Below are 25,752 nucleotides of genomic sequence, written 5' to 3' on the forward strand. Positions count from 1 at the left end.
CCTCTCTGTGCCTCAATTCCCCCTCTATAACATCAGGATAATAGTACCCTATACACAAAGATGTGAGGATAAATACATTAAAGATTGTGAGGCTCTCCCATACTAGTGTGATGGGGGGGGGGGTCATTGATCAATATGGTGAGAACTTTGAAACCAAAGTAGAAACACTTTCTCCCCTCACTGACCCCCCCCCCAAATTCCCCCCCCCAAAAAAGTTCTCATTGTAATACCTTGCAGTTGAATATAGCCACTTTCATCCAAGTGGATTAGTGAAGATATTTGTAGTTTTTAAAAGACTCGGCTTAACTAAGTAGCTGTGAACTATCTGAGTTAGTGAAATTTCTGAGCAGCATGCTATGATTTTCAGAAACTCCTGCTTGGTTGAGAGTCCTCCTCCCCTTCTGCTGAGTGTGACTGGGATCCAATGAGTAACCCAAATCGCCAACTTTATTTAAATGGTAATTTATGCTGTCCTATGAAATAGGTTCTCAAACACTGGAGGACATAAAACTATCTTGATTGTCAACAATAAATCCCAACTTCTCTCCTGCAGTTTCAGATTCTCTGTGGTATCCTGTACCCTGAGCCCCTTCTCGACAAGAGGCCAGCCCCAGGGTTGGTAGTCAGGTGTTGCTTTCAGAGGGATGGCAGGATCCAGCTTTCTTTAACTTCCTGAAGCTTCAAGGAGTGGTTGGCTCTAAATCCCAAACTCCAGCTATTTCTGTGAAGAAACGTCTCAGTGTCACAAAGTTTTTAGTTGTGCGATTCCCATTAAGTCTTAATGGTTCCCTGCTGCTAATGGCCCATGCACCCATCTGAAAAATCCAGCCTAGTGTCTCACCCCATATATGTCACTTACGAAAACATCCCAAACACTGTATACACATTCTGGGGTTCAGCTCCTTATTTCCTTTCACTTACATGTTCTACAGCAGAGGTATCCTTGGGGCCTAAATCCAGGCAGCAGTAGGAGCAAAACCCTTTGCTTGTGAGAGCCTGATGGGTGTATAACATGGTCCAGCAACATGGTGTCCTGGGGCTCTTTAGACAATGAGGCCAGATTCTCAGCTGGTGTAAATCACTGTTGAAGCTACTGGCCATTCACATCAACAGTGGCCTAGGGAAAAGCCATGTGGCTATGCGCATAGGTCATGAGTTACATGATGCCAGTGCATAAGAGACAATGACTAAGCTGCAAATAACGTCAGTTTCACATGATGGCAGACCAGCAGCAGTGTTTATTTATCCCCTCGGAAGCACTCAAAACCACTCTATCACAGCTGCCCACGGCCAGGGTTGTGAAAAGGCCCATTCATCCCTTAAGCAAGTGGTCTAGCTGTGGGAGCCAGTGCGTATAAAGCAGCACATCCAGCCTGGCTGCTGATGGGACAGTGCTCAGGTCTCCGTGGAGACAGGCAGGCTGGTGGGTGATAATCAGCCAAACCAACCAGTCATGCCTACAGGGCTATGCAGCAGCACGGCGGAAGTCAATGCTGTACGTAGAGAGACCCTCGCACAGAGCGGGACTGAGGCCTAGGCTCTCCCAGAGGCGTGAGATTTCACTGCAAGAGCAGTTCTATTTTTTTCTGAGTAAGCTTCTAGCAAAGAGACATTCAAAAATGTGAACAGAGGGCCCTTGATGCCCTCGGGCCTCCCTAAGCCTGAAGTAACAGCTCTGCAAGGGATGAATGACCCAATGCACCTCCATGCAGCACTAACTGCAACTAAAGTGGGGGGGGGGGGGGCTGTGAACACCACCCCACGAGAGGGCCCTGTGTGTGTGGCAGAAGAGCAGTGTAGTAGGCCTGGATCCAAACAGAAACACCCCAGCTGCTGAGCTAGGTACGGGGACTCCTTTGACTGCCACCCCTGCCTTGCCCCCTGCTGTCACCCTCCGCTGCGGATTCACAGGGAACCCTCACACCATGGCATGTCTGAAGCTCCAGACTGCCTTGTTCCAGCACTGGCTGCCCATGAATACAACTAACAAGGCACAGACCACACAGTAGATCTCCATCATCATGCTTCTCTGGCATCCCATCTCCGCTCCTTTGGCTATACATGGTATGCTTGGTTGTAGGTCCTGTGGACAAGAGCACTGCCTTCTTGCTGTAACCCTGTGGGACAGGCTGTACTATACTCACTGTCCCAGAGCACATGCTCACAACATAGGGGAACATTGCAGCAGCTTTGCCTCAGTTTCCCCTCCATCTTCTATTACTTCATCCAGCCTCCAAAACCTTCTGGGCTGCTTCAGTGACTAAGCCCTCCAGCAAAGTCACATTTGGTCCCGTCTCTTCCAGGGTGCCAACACCCACAAGCTTTGCACTTAGGGTTCTTCCACCCCTGTATCCAGACACACGACAGTCCTTCTCCCCTTTGGCCACAGCAGCCCTCTCACTAGAGCACAGAAGCAGGCCTTTTCGCTGCCCATTAGCTCCAGGGGACTACAATATTTCCAGGTAAATCCTGGCCTTCTCGCAGCCCACTGGCCATGGGCTTGCGCAGGCTCCTTCCCCAGGCGTTTGCTAAAAGAGAACGAGCAGCCACACAGGTCTGTAATGGACAGACACCCTGCCCTGCCCTGCCCTGCCCTTCCCCGCCCCCCTAGGATCTCCTCCTCAGCTAGCTCTCTACAGAGAGCTCTGACCAGTCACACTAACTTCCTGCCCTCAGCCAGGCTTGCCCCCAGGGGAACCAGTCACTCCACACTCTTTCCCTGACACCCCCAACTGCTGGGCTTTCTTCCTATTAAGTCCCACACACTGGCCAGGTGTGGCAGGGTGAAGCTAACTGAATGGGGCTGCCCAGCCCCAGGCCTTAAAGGGGCAGACCCCCTCGTAGCACAGGCCCACTGCCTTCTTTCCTGTCCAGCACCCCTGCGCCTACTGCTGCGTCTAGACAAATAACACATTGGTGCCACAACATCAATAACAATAAAAATCATTTAAAATAATAATGGTTGCCCTGTCCATTGGCTCCACTAAACTTCCAACAATGCACGCTGCCGCCTGAGGCCAGGTTACTGCTGCCTCGGGAAGCCCGAACGCACCGTGGTTTGGGACTATTTTGTGCCGGGGGATGATGGTGTCATTGCACAGAAATGGCTCCTGCCCTGACTCTATCCATTTTTTTGGAACAAGCCAATGACAGAAACCGAAGGAAAGCAATAGAACAACAGTCTCTGCTTTTGCCATTCGCAGTCTATTTTATTACCCAAACCCCTCTGTGAGCTGGCAGATTCATTGCGCTCTATCCTGTGACATCACGTGGAGGCTAGGCCCCTTCTATGGTTCTGACTCGTGTCTGGTGGTTGTGGGGCTTGCCATATTGTGAGCTACATGGGAGCATGCAGCCCTACCATGCAATTAGTTTGATCAAGATGGGAAGGAGAGTCGCCTTTTTAAGGACTACATTATCTCTACCCCTCACGCAGCTGTGTGAAGCCAGGGAGGAGGGCCCAAGGAACTCTGAGGGCCTCACACAAAGCACAAGGACATTGCAGTCCCTGCTCTCAGGGAAGTTCAAGGACTGCTGCCTGCATCCCTGCAGCTCGGGGGTAGAAGGAATGGGGAGGGTCACAGCAAAGGAGCAGTTTTACTCCATGCTGCACTCACTGCAGGTCAGGAGCTAAAAGCTACAGTCTGGCCCAAGCAGTTCTCAGTTTGAGCCCAGTGGGAGGAGTCCCATGAGCATTGTGTACACAGTGGCGCCTAGGAGGGACCCCTCAGCAATGCTAAGGGAGCAGCCTGGCTCTGTTCAGCTTCATGTTTGCTTACAGACATTTTTCTCTGAATGGGCAGAGGACTGTGGAACCGCTGATTCATCAGCATCTTTGCTGTCTGTGGCCACTCCACGTGACCCAAGGATAATTTACTTTTCTTGGCTGCTCAGCTTGGTCCACTGCTGTCTCCATTCCCTCTGACTTCAGGGGATTTGGGTAAGAGCAAATAGCGCTGGGTATCTGGTGAAGCCGTTGAGTTAACTCTATGAGGGAAAACAGAGTGACAAATGAGTGAGCTGACTCCGATGTCGCACCCAGGGGAGGGGCTGTCCCTAAATGAACTTCAGACAGGAAAAGTTTTCTGAAATATGGCCTCATTCTCCTCTGGTCTTTCAACAAATCTCCAGGGCCCTGATCCAAACCCACTGCAGTCAAGGGGAGTCTTTCCCATTCAGTGCGGCTTCTGTGGACTTTGCATCAGGCCCCTGTACTGTACTGCATACCCATAAAGGAAACAGAGGGTAAATTGTTGACTACCACACAGGCTAGTCCCAGACAGGATACAATTGTCTCCTGTGCACGTCTCCTGTCATATAACTCCTGCTGCCTCCACCAAAGGTTGGCGCTTTGATGCTTCATTTCCTCTCTCCTCTCCCACTTTGTCATTATCAGCTCCTGTTTTCTGCAACTGATGATAAAAGCAAGAGGAGGATTAAAGCACGAACGCATTTCCACATTTTACTACCTTTGGTTTCATTCTAAAGCTCTGTTGCTGCCCCCCCACATTCCTGTTTATGCTCAGCAGTCCCAACAAGCATGGGAATGCTAATGGCATTGAGATGTCTGACCAGTGCAGGAACTTGGGAGTCTGCCCAGGAAGAATGGCAGAGGACTAGCGTCTGTTTGCTGTCACTGTCCCAGTTGAATAGAACTGTAAAGATACTGACGGCAACAAAACCAGCAGTCTGGCTTTGTCATCAGCAGGCCCACTGACAGCAGCAGAACTGGTACACTGGCAGCGCCCTTGTCCCCCGACAGCACGATAGGCCAGGTCAGAGCCTATTCTCATGGAAGTTGAGGGCACTCAGCACCTCGCAGTATTGATCCCTATAAAAATTGCTCTATAAAGGTTACACAACAAAGGTCTGGTCACTGTGCTATATGTTACACATATGGATCAGATTCTGCCACCTGCACACCAAGCTGTACCTTACCCTGTGAATTCACTGAAATCAGTGGACCTGCTTATGGAACAAAGTACATTCAACCTGAGTGCGGCTAGCAGAGGCTGACCCTAAATTGGCAGTGCTAATATTGGAGATTGGCATGGAACCCCTGAGACGTTCTGAGCACCTGCAACTCCCACTGCAGTTGGGTCAGTTGCAGCTGCTTGGCATCTCTTAGCATCAAGCCCAGGGTTCTCAAAGGAGTAATCCTAAAATCTTGCAAATTGCAATAATTTAATTTTAATCAATAGAGGGAAAAAACTTGCCAAATTGGATAGCAATGCTCATGAGCTCGCACACGCTACCTGTGAAGGGCCTGTCTCCCCCGCAGAACAACACACAGGGCTTTTTATCAAACCTGAAAATGTGTATCAGAGCTGCTTTGGAGATTCTGGCTGATCTTCCACCACGTGCAGGCATGGAGGGCAGCAACACACAGAGCCAAGCAGGTGGTTTGGGCCTTCAGCCGACTAAAGGCATCACTTAGTAGTGCCACATCTGATACTATGCTGTAATTTTCACTAGTAGTACAAGAGTCTTTCATTTCACCGACACTCTTTTGTGTAAGAAGCTGTTGCTTGGCTGAAGATTTATAGATCTTTTTGGCTAGTGAGTGAGCAAGCTCCAGGGGAAGCTGTTGTCACTCCTTTTTATCTTCTGATTGGAATGGGCATTTTTAAAAGTTGCTTTTTTTCCTCCCTGCAACGAAGGGGAGAAAAATTGACTTGACATTTTTCACTCTGTAGTAAAACATCCGTTAAGAGCACTGAATAAATTCTGTTCCTTCATTTTGAAGATGCATTGCTCTTTATGGCCTTAGATGCTGCCTTACAACAATAATAACAGGAAAATAAACTATCAACAAAGCAATAAAAGTGCAAGTTTCAGACGAATGGCCAGGAGAACCACGTAGTATATTTTCCGTGAACGCTTGTCTCAGGGAACACGCAGTGCAATACAATTGCTGCAAGCTCCTCCTGTTGGCAGCTGACATTTCCATTCTCAGGTTTTGTGGGTCTCAAAAGGCTAAAGTTAAATCCTTGCTGTTGGTGCCACGCAACCACTGCAGAGATCTGCTTTCACATGGCTGCTAGTGCAGGGGAGTTTCAGAAGGTTTTTGGATTGGTCTGGACGTGACAGTCTAGCAACTTGCTACAAATAGAAATAGCAGAAGATGGTAGCCATGTAAAATATGCCTTGTGCTAATCGTTTGTAGAGAAGTAGCATAGGCAGGAAGTTGGTGAAAAGGATAGACATGCTATTGTTTTCTGCTCTTTGTTATGGGATCCCTCGTGCTCCCTTTCCAAGTCAATGGCAAAACTTCCACTTTGGTACAGTGGCAGCAGAATCTGGCCCAATCACCTGGTTCTCATACATTTGGGGCCATTCTTTGTGAGGACAGCCACATTAAAAAAGCCAGCACTAACCTGTAAGACCAGCTTTATAAAGCTGCCACAATGCCAGGACTGTGGCCCTGCTCCAAGCTCTGCCCTGAGGCCCCACCCTCACGTGGCCTCTTCCCCCTGAGGCCCCGCCCACCACTTGCACAGGGGGTAGGGGGCAGAGAGGAGTGAGTGGCCGGCGGGGCCTCAGGGGGAAGAGATTGAGTGGGGACGGGGCTACGATCCGGGCCCCAGGGCTCCTTCTGAGTGTGGGCCCGCACCACAATGCCATTGGTGCTATTGTAAATCCAGTAGCAAGCTGCCCTGTATACTAAATAACAGCTCAGCTCATTTTGACCTCATTACAACATTGTAAAGTATCATCTCACACCAGACACAAATGGGTCTGGACTGGAATCCCACCTCTGCTCTGAACCTCCCTCACTTGAAAAAACATGGTTCTCAATCTGGCTTTGTGGCTTGGAGCAACCTATAAATAAAAGGTTTGCAAAACCTGCAAACCTCAGTGCCTAAAGTTAAGCACCTAAATCCATATTTAGGCCTCTAAACAAAAGTGGCTTAATTGTCAGAGGTGCCGAGCACATGTAGCTCCCATTGGCTTCAGTGAGATTTGTGGGTGTTCAGCCACTGACATTTGGGAGTCTGAAAATGGATTTAGGAACGTAACTTTTGGCACTCAGATTTGAATGTTCTGGTCAATGAGATAGGGTGATTTGACTAAAATAACATTTGGGGAGTTTGAAGACTCAGCAATTTGAAGTAAGGCGACACTTTCAAAATGGATTAAATGGAAAACAAACCTAATGTTCTGAAGTACCCAGGACAAGCATCTGCTGTCTGGAACTCCTTGTAGCTAGTGAATTAGATATTGGATGGAAATGCCCATGCTTGTCTCTCAACAGAATTTTTTTCAGCGACACTTTGGCCCAGATCATGAAAAGTATTTAGCCCCTTAACTCCCATTGGATCAATGATTTCAATGGGAGTTAGGCACCTAAATACCTTTATCTGGGTCTTTGTTTTTTGCTATTGCTGTGTTAGACTCAGCAGCTCTAGCCTACAGGGGATCCATGCAAACCTCTTGATTCTTTTGGTTCCCATGGGTTTCTCAGCCACTGAATTTCACTTTTGGGTTCACAAATCCCCAAAAGCAGCCCAAACTGCTGAGCTTTGCCTGGTTTGGGCTCAGAACTGTAGAAAATGGTTGCTTTTCCCCTCTTCTCAACCCCAGCTAATAAAACCATAAGAAAATATGTTGCCCAGTTGTAACAGAAGCAAAAAATACGATCAACATGCAGGACCAAATTCAGAGCTGCTGTTGTGGGTGCAAGGCTGCTGAAGGCACTGATTTCCTGGACTCCTTGCAAGCTAGCTTTCAGCCTGAGTGCACCATGAAGACTGAGCTTGCTCCACTGGCTGAGGGTTGATTCTCTTAGATCTGTCAGCTTCTGGTCCCAACACAGGCCATGGAGATTTGTGGGCCCTGGCTTAGATGGAGGTGGTTGAATTTCAGTGGCTTAGTTTCTTTCCTCTCAGAGAGCACCCAGAGGGCAGCGCTGCTTTCATGCCTGATCTGTGCTCTTATTTTGTATCATATCTTGCTTTGGCAATAACTTCATAAAAGCCAAAAAAACAAACCCCCCACATCCAAATAACAAAGAAAGCCGTGTAGCGGCTGTCACCATCAGAAATAAATTACTGCTTCCTTAGTTGACATTGAGTCAAGAGAAGCAATGTCCTTGCCTGCTCTACAATAGCAATCTGTTACAGAGTGGTTATTGGTTACTAAACTTACCAGCATGACTTATTCAGATTTAGGCTCTTCTCCGGTCAAATGGTGTGGTGAGGCGCCTGATACTCCAGCAAAGGACTTTGCTGCTTCAGCATTTGTGGCATAGCACAGTTCTCACAACAGAGCAAAACACTGAACTTCAGTGTCGTGTTTGTCTGTGTAAATGTAACACAAAACACAACTCTGGCTTGTTCATTTCCTTAAGAGCCTAATCCTTCTTTGGATTTCCATGGCTGATTCAGAGCAAAATGAATTTTTCGCTCTGATCTGGAATAGTCAGAGACTACAGTATGGATTATAATCTTGCATAAAGGACTGACAAATTAACTGTGCATTTGCACAAAGCAGGTTGTATGTGTTAGCAAGCAGTAGCAGTAGCTCTGTGCACTGAAATAGTGCAAGCACACACCAGACAATCTCATCTTCAACTGGATACAATAACTCACTGAATATTGCATTGTGTCCGACAGGTGAGGAAACCACTATATTCTATTAGATTACATTCTCTGTGAGTCTTTCTGCACCCATTTCTACATCAGGATTGCTTTGTAATACCTTACACTGAGAGCTGTAAGAAGGGAGCACTACATGCTACATATGTGAATGAATAAAATAGTTCCACAATAAAAACAATGTCAACTGCTTTGGGGGCATTTCAGTGTGATTGCAGAATACCCTTGCAGTAGACAGGTGGACACAGTGCAGTATTGAGTGGCCTTCACTGTCATGAAAAAAAGATGTGACGACAGCTTAGAATAACCCTGCGCCCCATCCTCAAAATGGGATTTTCAAACCCTCCTGACAAGCGCAGATCAGACTTGTGGGGGCCCCACATGCAACTTTGCGCAAACAACATTTACACCACCCATTAAAATCGAAACTCTTGAGATATCTCATTGTGGCACACAGCCACTTTACAATACGTGGGTGGGAAAAGCTGTCAGCAGAGTGGAAAAACATATTCTGCTGAAACTGAAATCTATGCAGAGACAGCAGAGTCATTCTTTAGCAGTTAAGGTAGCCCAGGCTTATTACCGGCTCGTGGTACAGTGGATCATGTCTGACACATATACACTGTCACTTGCTGCCATGAAGTAATATAAAATGCTAAACAAGAAAAGAATTAGAAGCCCACTGCTGACTTTCCTAAAGAAGTTTTATTGTATATTGTATTGGGGTGAATTCAGGTCTGATGAATGGCACCAGATTGATCCTACTGCAGACTGAAGGCCTCTAGTTATCCACAACGTGGGCATCAGGAGGGCAAGTGGCTCTGCGCTACCCAGATCATATACATCAGCCCTGACCTGGAGGGGCAGCCTATAGGAATGAGATAACAGTTGAGCCTTCAGCAGTGTCACCAACTCTTACTGTTAGGATTTACTATTTGGTAAGAGCCTTAGTCATGGCCCAGGACCCCATTGTGCTAGATGCTGTACAAACACAGATGTGATTTGATCAAGATTCTTGCAATATCTGATATTTTACTTAAAACCCAGCTCCTGAAAACTAATACTTATGTGAGAATTTCAACTTCTTTTAAAAAAGGAAGTTTGTAGCCCTCATGGTGCTAGAGAAAAGCTTGACAATGTTACTCATGTGCACCTGTGGACGTGTGGACTCACTGGTGGCATACCCCTTCCTGGCTGGTCATGGCATAGCAGCTCTTTCCTTTTCTATCACCCCTGCTGACAGACACGCCGGCTCTGCAGTGGCCTCTCTTCTTGTGACTCAGCCCTCTGGCCACGTCACTGTAAAGTCTTTTCCTTTACAGGATATAAACATCCCACGTGGATAGTGTCCCATTTGACACTGGTCATTGACACAGCTTCTTACCCTCCTGGGGTCCTCTTCCATTCCACTCTTCTGTCAGGCTAGTCAGGGCTTCTCCCTGGAGTCTTTCAACCAAACTCAAAAGCAGAATACAATCCACGACAAAAGCTCCCTTGGGTTTAACTTTTAATCTGTAATGGGTCCTCCCCCAAGTCTCTGTTCTCTTGCAGAACTCTGACTCTCAAGAATTCCCGGGAGTCTGGCCTCTATTCCGCATCCTCTACCCCATTTACCCCTACAGCCATCTGCCTGTTGGCTGGCCCTCCCTCAAGCCTACTCCAGGAATCACCTTCATTGCTACTGCCCTCTCCCCTCAGGGCCCTTCCCCAGGTATAAACTCCCTTCTGTTGTCCCTTTTTGATTGAATGCCTTCCTGGATTTCTTCCCTAGAGGGCCAGATCCTGTTCTTTTGTCCAGGCACAGCACCAGGGCATCCTCCACCCCAGAGGCTTCTCTGTATTTCTCCATGTTCCACTACCTACTGCCAGGGATGCTGGAACAATTTTTATAGCGCAGGTGCTGAGAGCCGTTGAACCAATCTGTAAACCCAGCATATTATGGAAACCACTTCAAGGCAGGGGGACCCAGCACCGCTAGTTCCAGCACCTAATCCTACTACTCAGGGCTGGTCTACACTGGGAACTTACATGGCATAGCTGTGTCTCTCAGGGGTGTGAAAAGTCCACACCCCTAAGAGAAGTAGCTATACTGACCTAAGCCCTAGTGTAGACCGTGCTAGGTCAATAGAAGAATACTTCTGTCGACCTAGCTACTGCTTCTTGATGAGAGAATCCCTCCTGTCGGCGTAGGTGGTATCTTCACTGAAGCCCTGCAGCTGTGCTGCTGTAGTGGTTTAAATGTAGCCATACCCTTAGAGAGGGACTGCAGAGTTCTTTCCCTGCCTCTTCTGCTCTGGGTTTCCTCTCTTTACAAAAGCTATCCAGCTCCTCCCCAGCTGGACTTCAACTTTAATTTGGCCTGGCCACCCTTCAGGTGACACCAGGTATCACATTAACCTTTTCAGCAATTGTGTGGGGTAAACACCCCATCACAGCACCCTAAGGCTCAAATACAAGAAGGCAAAGAAAAAGAACCTAACATTTATCGTGTGTTTTTAAAAAAAATCTCTAGATCTTTAATCCAATCTGATTTTGGGGGTGGGGTGGGGGGATCCTGTCTCAACTTTTGGCAATATGACTTCATGCACCTGTCTCAACAGTGTTTCGGTCTCTCCCCTGAGATTGTTTTAATAACGGTGCCAATTAGTGTCAAGTATGATAGTGGTTTTGGTTATGTGGATACTTTTCCACTGAGAAGTGGACTGAGAATACCATTTCACATAAGACAACACCCAGGTACTGTGCTGACTGGTATTATAACACTAATAACTGCTACAATAATTAGACAGGCCATTCAGCAACCACCAGACAGTGACATCTTTCAGTTACTAGTGACCTGAGCTAGATTTGAATCCATGTCCCAGAAGGGAAAGGTTCTACATTCCATTTCCAATCCCTGGACTGACCCACATCCTCAAATATACTGAAGTAACTTCTTAAAGAAAACTGAAGTGCACATTTAATATAAAGTACAAGGTTCTTCTAAAAAGCTGACAGATTTGGAAATGTGACATTTAGTCTTTCCAGCCATTTTTTACAGTCTATATACATAAAATAAGTTTGGGAAATATAACTGCCAGCTCGTTATGCACTAACAGAGTTTGAGAAAGAGTTCAGATAGTGACATATAAAATCTGTAGATTAAATTTTTAATGGATCTTTGGTTCAGCCTTTCCATTTGGTCTCCAAAATTGTGGGTATAAAAATCAGAGTTTTGGTTTGAGACTCTTCTGAACATTTGGCCCTAGAATCAAATTTGTAGTCTGATCTATAGATCATGTATTAATTTTATTAAGAATTCCCAGTTATCACTTTGAGGGTAGACAGGTTCTTGTCCCAGGCCACTATACCTAATATAGGGGTTTTCCCCCTTTCCCTTATTTTTATTTCCTCATCCTACTAATATTGAGGTGCCCTTCTTCTACAGGTGAGTATATTAATATGTGTAACTACCATTTCAGCTCATGATCATACCCGTCACCCCTTGCTTAAGCATATTAGCAGTTATTACTTCCATGTCCCTTGTGGTAGCACTTACTGGAACAGTCTAACTCCAACCATTGAGCAAACTCTTCTTAGTTCTCAAAATCTAAAGGTAACTGTTAATCTATGCCAAGGGTCACGGCCTACTTAACCACACTTATGTTAATTTATGCTTCAGCTAATATATTACCGGATACAGGCCTGCAGGTTTCATGCGTTGCAGCTGAATATAATGAAAGCAGGCCAGTGAATATAATATGCAAGCTTGCTCTATGAGCTACAAATTACAATGCATGATTTAGCGAGAAAACATTGTTTGTATGTACAAATCATAGGGAATGTTTAAGACCTGTGCATGTGCAAATTTGCATTCAAAACTGCAGGTGCAACTAAGTGCTTAATTTGTATGCACAATAAATGCAACTGACTATGCAAAGACCTGGGTTTTTTGCCTGCAAAAACCATTTTCATATGAAATGATATGTCCTAATTAGCCACACAAATGCAGCTACAAGAATTCTATCATATGACCTCACAAATGTTTACAGGCACAAATCTGCAGTTGTGAGACTGCAAAATTAGAGGTTGTTTTTGAAACTTCAACCCCATGGGTTCTTCATGGCAATCAGGTTGTAACTAACAGGATTTTTGTCAGAATTTATTTCCCAGTTTTGCATTAAGTCCTAGTGCAACAGCTACTGACTGGTCCAACATTTAATAATGCTATTTCCTCATCCTATGGGACTTTATATGTATTATTATAAATCATGTGACAGTGCCCAATATGTATCAGCAGCCCAAGCTTTAATTGTTTCCTTTCACAGTTCCTCACCATATGCATTGGGAATTATTGCCCCTTCGGATGGGAGAAATGTGGGGGAAAAGGTCTCCTGTGCTCAAAAATATTCTGAAACTTTTCAGATTGTTCTCCTATTTCACAAACCCCAGCAATTCTCCAACAAGAGCACTTTGCTTTTCATGGGAAATGACTCAGACTTCAGCAAAAATGTGCTTTTCCAAATAAATTCATGATATCATATAGCATAAAATAGAAAAAATAAAGCTCATTTCCTGGATTTGGCTGGACAGCTCTCCTAGCGTTGGACCCTCCAGCAGTAGTCTTTGGCATCTCTCTCTCCCGCTGATCATGCCCCATTCTCTCTCTACCTAGTGTGCTCTTTCTCTAAAGAGTTGGTCCTGATCCCATTAAAGTCAATGGGAGTTTTACCACTGGCTTCAATGGGAGCAGGATCAAGCCCTAAATGCCTCACTTGTCTCTCTTTGCCCCAGAGTCCTCCCTCTGTCCCCATTCACCTTCTCTTTTCCCTTGCTCTCTCTCACTCTCTGTCTCACTGTCCTCCAAACACAAATATTCTCTCACATTCTTATTTAGGATGCTACAAATTTGGGTTTCACCGTATGTCTAAATTGGCACACATGATGTGGCAGCACTGGACATGCCAATTCTGGAATAAGATGGGATTCTTGGTGTGCTCATTTGCTCAGCATTTCAGTGCTGTTGTTGTAACTATTTCTATGTACTGTGCTTTTAGCCTGCCTGGGATCAGGCAAGAACTTCTGCTAAATCATGACAGATTGGAGACACTGATTTAGATTACATCATGGAAACTGTATGATGTATCAAAGGGAAAGTAGACTTACTGAAAGACAGCATCGGTACTTTCACTTTCTATATGAAAGCAGCACAGCTGAGGGGGAAAGATGAAATACAAGTTAATGTCCTTCTAGGGCAGAGGTGGGCAAACTACGAGCCACGAGCCACATCCAGCCCATGGGACCGTCCTGCCTAGCCCTTGAGCTCCTCACCGGGTAGGCTAGCCCCCAGCCCCTCCCTTGCTGTCCCGCCTCCCCCAGAACCTCAGCTCGCCTTGCCACCAGCGCTCTGGGCGGCGGGGCTGCGAGAGCCGCCAGCCTGCCCCGGTCCTCTAGACTGCGTGGTGGCATGGCTGGCTCTGGCCAGGCAGCGCGGCTGCCAGTCCTGGTGCTCTGAGTGGCATGGTAAGAGGGCGGGGAGTGGGGGGGTTGGATAGGCATGGGAGTCCTGGGGGGCCTGTCAGGGGGCGAGGGTGTGGATAGGAGGCAGGGCAGTCAGGGGACAGGGAGCAGGGGGGATTTGATAGGGGGTGGGGGGCCCCGGGAGGGGGCAATCAGGGGACAAGGAGCAGGGGGGGTTGGATGGGTCAGAGGTTCTGAGGGGGCAGTGAGGGGGCAGGAAGTGGGTGGGGGTGGATAGGGGTTGGGGGCCAGGCTGTTTGGGGAGGCCTTCCCTCCATACAGTTTCAGAAACCCAGTGTGGCCCTCAGGCCACCCCTGTTCTAGGGCCACTATCTTGGAATTACCAACATTCTAATTCAAAGCCCTGTGAAGGATTCCCATTAACCCCAATAATCTTAGGGCAGGCCCTTAGGGCATTAAATATGTAATTTTAAAAAGCTGTTATCCAGTTATTAACAAATAAATAAAACTTCCAATATGCATCCAGGTAAGACCTATAATATTTTCATTATTTGAATCCTTATTCCATTGAATACTGAAATGTTTACAATAAATTTAATCCAGTGGATGGATACAGTAAACAATGTATGTGTGTATAAGTCAATGATGTACATTGGAGAATATGGTGAGACATTGATCAAATATGTAGGTATCAGCTATTACAGAAAATATTTGTCACCATTTAAAACACTAAGGAAAACAGCTAGGGACAAATAATTAATCTGAAAAAGAGTAAATTAATCTGATAGATAAGAGAAAAAAATTATAAATCAACTTTTTTCAAATGCTATCAGAATAAATTACATAAAGTAGATTAAAAAAGTAACACATACAGTACCATACATACCATAGTCCAGGACACATAAAAGACACACAGAAGATTTGCCTTAACAATGGCTTTATCTATTTTTTTTTTTAAATCCTGGGTTTACTAACACAGAGAATTTTTACTTTCATATTTGCAAGTAGCATTGCCCACAATGCAAACATAAAATATGCTTAAAGCTTTTTTTTTTTTAATTTACATTACCTGCACGTTAATTTAAAGTCAGAGCTCTGCGTTATTATGTGGTCATCACATACTGACTTTTTATAATAAATGTTGCCACTGGATTTATTTCAGTCTTTCATGTATTCTAACAGAAATGTTGTAAACATTTTTCACATGCCTAATAATACAATGGAGATTTGAGAATCACTGTATATGGGGGTCATGTCATGCTCCTATTGTAGTCAGTGGCACAATCTCAGTAGGCATGGGACTGGGCCCATTCAGTAGTAAAATAAGTCAAGGAACTGTTGGTATAAAAACCAGTCCTGGTCTCCTTATGCAGACATGAGTTCCAATGAAGTCCATGGAATTACGTAGGACAATAAAGCATGAAGGATTTGCCGAAAGAATTCTGCTAATACCACTTCATGGAATGTACAGAGGCTGATTTCCAGCTCTGAATTTGTGACCTATAAAAATATTAGTTTCAGATAGGAATCTGTTGCTAACGGTTTAACTGGCCTGGTGAATCAACGTAAGTGTGAAAACAACTAAAAAAAGCCACTAGATCACATTTCCTATCTACAAACAGCTGGATTCTGTTCCTGTTCTAAACCCCAGTATAACAGCTATTGGTTAGTCCAACATTTATCAGTGCCATTTCCTCTTCCTGGGGGACGTCATATACCTTGCTGTAAATCATGAAAAAGGCCCAATACATAATGGTAGCCCAAGCTTTAACTGTTTTCTTACACCGCCACATGCACTAAGAAGTATGGATAGGAGAACTGGGTGGGAGAAGCTATAAAAATATTCTGAAACTTTTCTGTGGTCATTATTCAGCAAAACGCCCACAGTCTTGTGTGGGAGTTTTGACTAAGTAGGAGTGCAGGTTTAGCTTCCATCTTAACTATGTCACATGAATGATTAGAAAATGCAGAGTCCCTGAGCAGAGAATGAGAAGGACTAATCTGTGTTTTACAGTCACTCGTAAATTGCTGTCAGAAAAGGTTCCTTTGCCATGCTGTCTGCACCCAAGATCCTAACTATTTGAATAAGAAATTAATCCAATAAAACTAATCAAGTGACTAGAAGTAGTGGATAAAGCTAAAACTAGGGAAAGCCATGTCGTGTCAGTCTCTGTAGATTGGTAAAATGAAAAATAACCTCTGCCGCCCAGAAAATACAGACAGTGCAGGCATCAAGGGCCAGCTTCTTGATACTGGGAGACCAGTTCTGCTCCCATTGATGTCAGTGGCAAGACTCCAATCCACTTCCATGAGAACAACTCCAAGCTTTCTAGCTACTCAATCAATGCAAAGGAAGATACACATCTACTTTTTGACATGTTTTGGGCACAAAGCCATTGTTCGATACTTGTTTGCTTCTCAGCATGTACATGACTCCTGGGATGATACGGTGCCAGATTTCCATCCGCCATAGCTAACCACTGAGAAGGACAGGTATTACATTTGAGAAGCTAGATGAAATAACTCCATGAAACTGCTTGATCCGACTAGGTAAATTCCACTGAAATTTTTAGGTTGAATTAATTAGATCTGTCATGTGGGATCCCAATTTCCTCTTCTTTAGTCCCTCCCTCCAGCTCTCAGAGCATTACAGTGTGAGGATTCCCTTCCAGCTGAGGAGATGCACACAACTCCCTATAGGACTTTGAGTGCAGCTCCTGCATATTGGCTAGAGGGGTTGCTCCTGAGCATCACCTGGCTCTCCATCCTGCCATGTGGCAGTGACGTGTTGCCACTGCACCACCAGGCTAGCTTGACGAGATTCCTTCTAAGCAGAAAAACTAATGGAATTAACAACATTTTACACTTACAGCTGGCTAATGATTTCTTTAGTTACTCACACAGAACTATGCCATACTGAATGTACAGATCATGTACAAGTGCTCAAATAAAAAGGCACATGATGAACTTTCAGTGAGACTGTAAACTCTTCGGGGTGAGGATTGTCTGATTTTACTGTGTTTGCACAGCACCTAGCACAATGGGATCCTGGTCCAAGATTGGAGCTCCTAGTCCCTACCACAATAAAATAAATAATAATATATCATAAAATAAATATAATAACATAATAAAAATAATAATAATAATTTGGGCCAGTACGCTGTAGACTGCAAAGCATTGTTTGCATAGAGTTAATCTTTTGTTATATGATTAATGTTATATAATACTGGATTTGATTCATAATAGAATACTTCAGATATTGCAAGTCACATTCAAACCACATGCATCTAATTTAAAGTTTATTGCTTATGCATGATATATACAGAGATTTCATGACTGTGGAAAGAAATGGAGGCCCAGAATCAGAGATGCCAAGTTACACATCCTATTAGGTTCGATAATATTCTCCATGCTAAGAAACAGGACTAGTGGTCCTGATACTGCACTATTGAAGTCAATGGGAGTTTTGCCATTGATTTAAAGAGGTGCTGGATCAGATGCCTAATATGCATATGTTTCTTCTGACTCCAAACAGCCTGTCAAAGATCACATGCCTTCTTTGCATTGTGGAACTCAAGGTGCGCTGCATGGGAACAAACAAACCGGCTAAAGTGGATGGACAGGGCCAGCTCCTTGACATTAATTCATCTGTTGGAGAGAAGAAAATCCATGAGAAACCTGCACATTCTTTCCCCCCCACGCTCTCTGCTGAATGATTTTGTTACACTTTACCTTGAATGGTCCCTAGAAATATAACAACTACTTATGCGAAACCATCTGTTCTATCTTGTATTTAGCTATGACAAGAGGGTGTGTCTACACTGCAGCTAAAAACCCATGGCTGGGCCAGCGGGCTCAGGCTCACAGGGCTTGCGCTAAGGGGCTCTGTAATTGCAGTGTAGACTCAGAAAGTTTCACTCTCAGTCAGACAGCATCCTGTCCTGCATAGTCCTGCATTCTAGCCTATTATCCCTTGTGTAACAGTACTAACAACGGTGATATAAATGATCACCTTTCTTATACACAACATCACAGTGACTTCTGGGTGTTTTGCTTCTCTTGAGAAGGCATGGGCTGGATTCCACCTTGTGCTAATTATTTGGAGGTAGAAGGAAGGAATCTTTCAACGTATCTATTTCTCACCCACTACTAAGTGTTCATGAATCTTGTATAGTCCTACAGTGAAAAAGCTCAAGTCACCCAAGGCATTCCTCCATTACAGGAAATAACTCTGACAAAGATTCTTTTATTACTTTCCAGGTCACCTTTAAAATAGGAATAGGACATTTATTTTAAAGGCATCAAACCTGGAATAATGAAGTTCTATGTGTCCTCCCCTTTAGCCATGCTTTTCTTATCCTTCCATCAAAGAAATAATTTAAGACGCTTACCAAGCTCCAGCGCATGAGGCATAAGAACACAGCGACCACCCGTCTTGGGTAGTCATTATGATAGAGCTGATATGTGTGTCTCTTTTCCCTTCTGAGCCATGTATGCGGTTAAACAATTCTCTCTACTAGAGGGGTTAAGAGCCTGACAGAGGAGGTTCGAACTCAGCTGACTTTGGAACTGCTACTGCTGTAACTTCTTCTGTGTTTCAGGCACGTCTCTCTGAACGCTTTCCAGTTATTAATCAGTTAAGCCTTACAAGACTCCTGGGTAGGGTGTGTGTAAGTACTATTATACCCATTTTGTGGATTGGTGATTTGAGTTGTGGAACATTTAAGGACCCATTCTTGTCCGCAGTGATGTCAATGTAAGGAGAGTGGTCAGATAAGAGGGAGATTAGGCTACAGGGGCTTGATAAGAGGGAGATTAGGCTACAGGGGCTTGATATTCAGCCACTGGAATCAATGGAAAAACCAAGCTTTGAATAAAGAAAAGGAGGACTTGTGGCACCTTAGAGACTAACCAATTTATTTGAGCATAAGCTTTCGTGAGCTACAGCTCACTTCATCGGATGCATACTGTGGAAACTGCAGAAGACATTATATACACAGAGACCATGAAACAATACCTCCTCCCACCCCACTCTCCTGCTGGTAATAGCTTATCTAAAGTGATCACTCTCCTTACAATGTGTATGATAATCAAGTTGGCCATTTCAAGCACAAATCCAGGTTTTCTCACCCTCCGCCCCCCCCCCCCCCAACTCACTCTCCTGCTGGTAATAGCCCATCCAAAGTGACCACTCTCTTTACAATGTGTATGATAATCAAGGTGGGCCATTTCCAGCACAAATCCAGGTTTTCTCACCCCCCCGCCCCCTTTTTCCAAAAACCACACACACAAACTCACTCTCCTGCTGGTAATAGCTTATCCAAAGTGACCACTCTCCCTACAATGTGTATGATAATCAAGGTAGGCCATTTCCAGCAAAAATCCAGGTTTTCTCACCCCTCCCCCCCCAACACACACAAACTCACTCTCCTGCTGGTAATAGCTCATCCAAACTGACCACTCTCCTTACAATGTGTATGATAATCAAGGTGGGCCATTTCCAGCATAAATGCAAGTTTAACCAGAACGTCTGGGGGGGGGGGGGAGTAGGAAAAAACAAGAGGAAATAGGCTACCTTGCATAATGACTTAGCCACTCCCAGTCTCTATTTAAGCCTAAATTAATAGTATCCAATTTGCAAATGAATTCCAATTCAGCAGTTTCTCGCTGGAGTCTGGATTTGAAGTTTTTTTGTTGTAAGATAGCGACCTTCATGTCTGTAATTGCGTGACCAGAGAGATTGAAGTGTTCTCCGACTGGTTTTTGAATGTTATAATTCTTGACGTCTGATTTGTGTCCATTTATTTTTTTACGTAGAGACTGTCCAGTTTGACCAATGTACATGGCAGAGGGGCATTGCTGGCACATGATGGCATATATCACATTGGTGGATGTGCAGGTGAACGAGCCTCTGATAGTGTGGCTGATGTTATTAGGCCCTGTGATGGTGTCCCCTGAATAGATATGTGGGCACAGTTGGCAACAGGCTTTGTTGCAAGGATAGGTTCCTGGGTTAGTGGTTCTGTTGTGTGGTATGTGGTTGTTCGTGAGTATTTGCTTCAGGTTGGGGGGGCTGTCTGTAGGCAAGGACTGGCCTGTTTCCCAAGATTTGTGAGAGTGTTGGGTCATCCTTCAGGATAGGCTGTAGATCCTTAATAATGTGTTGGAGGGGTTTTAGCTGGGGGCTGAAGGTGACGGCTAGTGGCGTTCTGTTATTTTCTTTGTTAGGTCTGTCCTGCAGTAGGTGACTTCTGGGAACTCTTCTGGCTCTATCCATCTGTTTAATCTATTTTTTTTATATTTTATATTTATTTTTATATATTTTATATTTTAATATTGATATTATATTATCAATCTGTTTAATTTAGGCTTAAATAGAGACTGGGAGTGGCTAAGTCATTATGCAAGGGCCTATTTCCCCTTGTTTTTTCCTACACCCCCCCCCCCCCCCAGACGTTCTGGTTAAACTTGGATTTATGCTGGAAATGGCCCACCTTGATTATCATACACATTGTAAGGAGAGTGGTCAGTTTGGATGAGCTATTACCAGCAGGAGAGTGAGTTTGTGTGTGTGTTGGGGTGTGTGTGTGAGAAAACCTGGATTTGTGCTGGAAATGGCCCACCTTGATTATCATGCACATTGTAGGGAGAGTGGTCACTTTGGATAAGCTATTACCAGCAGGAGAGTGAGTTTGTGTGTGTGTGTGTGTGTTTTGTGGGGGTGGGGGGGGGATGAGAAAACCTGGATTTGTCCTGGAATTGGCCCACCTTGATTTTCATACACATTGTAAGGAGAGTGGTCACTTTGGATAAGCTATTACCAGCAGGAGAGTGGGTTTGTGTGTGTGGTTTTTGGAAAAGAAGGGGGGGGGGTGAGAAAACCTGGATTTGTGCTGGAAATGGCCCAACTTGATTATCATACACATTGTAAGGAGAGTGATCACTTTAGATAAGCTATTACCAGCAGGAGAGTGGGGTGGGAGGAGGTATTGTTTCATGGTCTCTGTGTATATAATGTCTTCTGCAGTTTCCACAGTATGCATCCGATGAAGTGAGCTGTAGCTCACGAAAGCTTATGCTCAAATAAATTGGTTAGTCTCTAAGGTGCCACAAGTACTCCTTTTCTTTTTGCAAATACAGACTAACACGGCTGTTACTCTGAAACCAAGCTTTGAATCAGGCTCTAATTGTTTTGCTCAAGCCATACAGTGAGTCACAGTTTAGAACTGAACCCGAGTGCTCAGATTTGCATTGCCCTGCTCTAACCACTAGTTTACTGTCCCTCACACATATACCCTGCAACAATCTGCACTAAAATGATGGCAGAATTTCTTTACTTTGCATGGTTGACAGTGTTGCTAAGTAATGAATAACATATCCTATAGGATGAGCGTTTCTGAAATTGGGAGAGGGAATTAGAGTAAAAGTGATGAATTTTGCCTGACATCATTAGGACTTGAGCCCTCAATTTATTCCAGTTGGGAAAAAATAATTGTCCCCATCCGCAGGTTTACATTTTCCTTAAGAACATGCTTCTTTAGTTCTGATCCACATTCATCCCAAGTTACTGTGTACTCAGACCGACTGCCTTAAAAATGTAAGTGAGGCTCAATGACACTATCACTAGTATGTGGTTTTTAAATTTCAGCCAGATCAAAGAACATACATTTGTAACTGATTATTATATTAAGGGCCGAAGCCTGCAGAACATTTCCAACAAGAGTTGAGGGCATTCAGCACCTCACAAGTTCAAGAGCTAATTAATTATTTGTAACAATGAGGATAATTAACCATTGGAACAATTTATCAAGGGTTGTGGGGGATTCTCCAGGACAGGGAATTTTAAAAATCAAGCCTGGGCTGTTTCCTAAGGGGTAAGTCAACACTGCAATGGGAGGCATGCTTCCCAGCTGGGGTAGGGGCAAGTGCTAGCTCTCCTGGCCTAGTGCTCTAGAAGTGTAACCAGAGGCAGTACAGGACTAGCCTGGGGGTCTCGGCAGATGGAGGGTGGGACATGTTGCCCCAGCACTGGCATGTTTCTTCAGATGAGATATTAAGAGATATCCTCTGCAATGGATTTGGATGACAAAAGCTGGGTGTAAATTACTGCTGACTGAGGAATGACTGCCATGTTAGCCTACATGGGTCTGGAACCCTCAGTGCAGAGTACAGCGCCTCCTTTCCTGAAGCACTTTGGAATAGCTTGGGTCTGAAAGCTGCTCTGTGAAGCCAAATTCCCTTCTATTTTGTACCCCTGACTGTAGCTCTCAAATGAGAACAGATACAATAATCTACAGACCTTTCCTGCCCATTCTTCACAAGTGAAAACACAATGGCAGCCAAACTATTTAGAACCATCCTTTAAATACTCCACCAGACATGGATTGTTTTGAGATCTAATGCCATTTTAAGTGTCCCATCTGGTCATCTAAATGCTCTGCATTACTGCAGGGATATTATGATGATGAACAAGCATCTACCTCAACTAGAGGCACATAGTCATAATGAAAACCACCGGAAAGAAAACCCCATACAGGACAAGATGAAACTCTCCTTATTTCCAGACTTTTGAGTTCACGAAAGTTTCTTGAATTTTAGGTATTTCAATTTATAGCCTTGCCCAGCATTAGCGTTGCGGGTTCGCTTAGCTTTGGGGGTATTTTACTCTGTTTTTTTTTACCTTATTTTCTGAGTAAGGCGGGTAGTTTTTGTTTTGTTTTGTAATTTTCTGGGAGCGGGTTACTTTCTGCATGCCCAGTTTGATTTTTGCACGAGGCTACATGCCTCCCAACGGCAGGAGAGCTCCAAACACGCGTCCATTTCTTTGGTCCCCTTCTTTGATTCAAACCTCCTCACTTGTCTGCTTTGCCATCATGCCTGACTCGCCTACTCCTCTTCCGATGCGACCAACAAACACCAACCGCGCATTTCTGTGGTGTCCCGCTCCCAGCTCCGCGGACCTGGCTGCCGGGGGGTGCGCGAGAGCAGAGAAGGGGGCACCACGTGCAGCTGCTGCCGCCTTCTCCCCGTGCCCGCAGCAGGGCAAACGCCGGGCTCTTTGCACGGCGGAGGCTTGTGCAAGCGGCTGAGGCGGGAGGGGAGATCGCCCTCACCTCGGCTGCTTTTCAAACGACAGCAACGGTGCAAATGCAGGGGCAGGGGAAACGCGGCGCGGAATTGGTGCATGGGCAGCTGTGCTGCACGCGAGCGGACACCCAGCACAAACCCGCCGTCCTGCGGGGCGGCTCCCTGCTCTGCCCCCCGGGACGACTCGGCGAGCCGCCTTGGGGAGGACGGGAGGACCACGCCCCAGCCCCTGCACCTGTCCGAGGCACAGTGGGGCTGAGGGCTCCCTCTTCTCTCCCGCAGCAGCGAGCGCCAAGGGAAACTTTCCTCGTGCTGCCGCAGCTGCAGCGCGGCTCCCCGCACTGGGGATGTTGCCCTGGGCGGGGCCGATGCGCCCCTGTCACCGAAACGCCTCTGGCCACCACCCCGGTCCCGGGTCCGGGCCCGATCCTGCGCCACACGCCCGGCGGGCGAGGGAGGCCGGGGCAGCGGGACTCGGACGCCTGCGAAGCGGGAGAAAAGCTGGACCCGGCGCTGCGCCGCGCGTGCCTCGGGGGTTGACTGACTGCTGGGGGGCGGTTTGTTTTTAGTAAAGTGCAGCAAGCTGGGACCCGCCGGAGCATCCAGCAGCCCGTGGACCGGGCGGTTTGCTCCAGGCGAGCTCCAGCTCCGCTGGTGGCAGGCGGCCCTGCTGCATCAGCACCTCCCCAACGTCGTGAGCTCGCGTGGGCCGCCCGGGGGGGGGGGGGGCTGCGCCGAGCGGGCTGGGGGCTGGGGCGGGAACCCCTACGTCTGGCTGGTCCCACTGCGCCCCCCAAAACCGTGCTCAGCTCCCAACCGCCCCTGGCCCTCGGAAGACACCCACAGGGCTGAACTGTCCGCCAGTGAAATGGGGTTTAGTCCAAACTAGCAAGTCCCACCAGTGCGAGACTCGGGGCAGCCAAGGCACAGGGGCGCATCACGCGTTCACACCAGGCGCGGGGCTCATCCACCCAGCGGCTGTGCTGCTAACTGTGCCCGATGGGCTCCCGCTAATCCCCCTTGTGAAAACCCAGACACAGCTGCCGGGAGCCATGAACTCAAACCCGAGCAATGCCTGGGACGGGAACACAAACTTCCTGCAGCCAACGGGGCCGGGAGACCCAGGCTGGGCTAAAACCAACGACTTCGAGGCCGAGCAGTGCATGGTATAAAATGTGTGTGTGTGTGAGTGTGTGTATACACCTTCCTGTGGGTTTCATAATAAAAATGGGAGAGGGGACGCAAAGCCAGGAGCCCCAAATCCTTCCCGGAGTGACCCGAGAAGAGCTAGACGCAGGGAGCTCTGGAGTTCAGCTTTCAGACGGCAGGAAGTCTGTGAGCGCCTGTGACGGCCTTTTCCTAATCCACTCGCAAGGGGTGCAAATGTCGACTCACATCTCGCTGCCGGGCAGCGCTGCGGTGACCCCGCTTGATGCCATAACTGGGGCTGGGGCGCTCGGCCCCTAGAGCACTGACGAGCAGCGTGTCCTGTGGGTTACACACACACACACACACACACACACCCTGCTCAGGCAGAACTCCCTTTGGCAACAAGATCGGGCCCTCAATGTGCACATGAATGGAGAGGCCCGTAAGGAATGTTCAGATCCATTTGCACCATCCCTCTCCCTTTCCCCGGACTATTCATCTCCAAATGGCCACTATTAATTATATAGCGAGTTAACACTAGATCACCTGATCAGTTCCCACCACCCCTGTGGGCTCAAGGATTGCCTCTGCTTTGTAATCACAGGCCAGCGCTGTCCTCATTCTGCAGCTTCTCCAGACTGTCAGTATCTCACCCACAGGTTTCCAGATTATTTTTAGCTAACCTACAGAGGTCAAAGGGCACAGGCACTAGGAATTACCCGCTCTGTGTATTTTGGAAGAGCACTCAATCCTGTATCTTTTTGCATTGCTTAAATGCAACATTATAACCTTTGAGCCTCAGAGATGCAACTAACTATGACCAGAGCCCAGGCCTGTCCCCCTAGCAACCCCAATCTCTCCAGTGAAGAGAAGTAGGGGGAGTGGGGGGGGGGAGGGGCACAACCAGGATAGAAGTGCTTTTAAAATGGCTTTTCAATCCCAGAAGTTCTAGGATTCTCCCTCCCATGCTCCAAACATACCAGCTTTCTCTAGGCCGGGAAAGCAGCACAGAACAGGTCGCTGTCAACATGGTTGTTCTGAACTAAACAAGATAACTGCCCCTAGATCCTCCAGTGTTACCAACCCCCAAGAGCCAGTCAGTTCACTGTCAATGCATCCCAAGGGACTGGTCATCTTTGCTCGGGAAGAGATAATCAAGGGTAGCATTGCTCTTACAGCAATGACAATTGACTTTCCTCTCATCATTTTGTTCTTCTTCAGCACAGTAATTTGTTAAGCATTTGGGAAGGGGTGACCCCCGTGGCCATTCCAGTTTGGACAGCCTCAGAAAACCCTGTGTCACTCACTGCACACGATTAAACCGGTCAGATTTGGGAGTGATTAACTAATGCACATTTTAAAATCATAAACAGTCATAATACTGCCAGGCTCTGAAAGATCAAAAAGATCTGGGGCTAAATGACTCTTTTAAGCTCAAGGTGTACATTCAAATTCCCAT

At 46.3% G+C, this 25,752-nt stretch overlaps 2 long non-coding RNA genes across 3 annotated transcripts in view; one reads left to right on the top strand and one right to left on the bottom strand.

Annotated features, from left to right (window-relative positions):
• The window catches only part of LOC125645371 (uncharacterized), a 277,583-nt gene extending 259,915 nt beyond the window's left edge, over nucleotides 1–17,668 (top strand). The window contains exon 4 of the long non-coding RNA XR_012664583.1: nucleotides 17,593–17,668. This is a non-coding gene — a long non-coding RNA (uncharacterized LOC125645371). The remainder of the gene's footprint in view (nucleotides 1–17,592) is intronic.
• The window catches only part of LOC125645370 (uncharacterized), a 35,297-nt gene continuing 24,522 nt past the window's right edge, over nucleotides 14,978–25,752 (bottom strand). The window contains exon 4 of one of the 2 annotated variants that reach the window (XR_007359288.2): nucleotides 14,978–17,705. This is a non-coding gene — a long non-coding RNA (uncharacterized LOC125645370). The remainder of the gene's footprint in view (nucleotides 17,706–25,752) is intronic. The other variant, XR_007359287.2, reaches the window with a different exon arrangement.

Source organism: Caretta caretta, chromosome 12, assembly GCF_965140235.1.
Source record: "Caretta caretta isolate rCarCar2 chromosome 12, rCarCar1.hap1, whole genome shotgun sequence".
Classification (NCBI taxonomy): Eukaryota; Metazoa; Chordata; order Testudines; family Cheloniidae; genus Caretta; species Caretta caretta.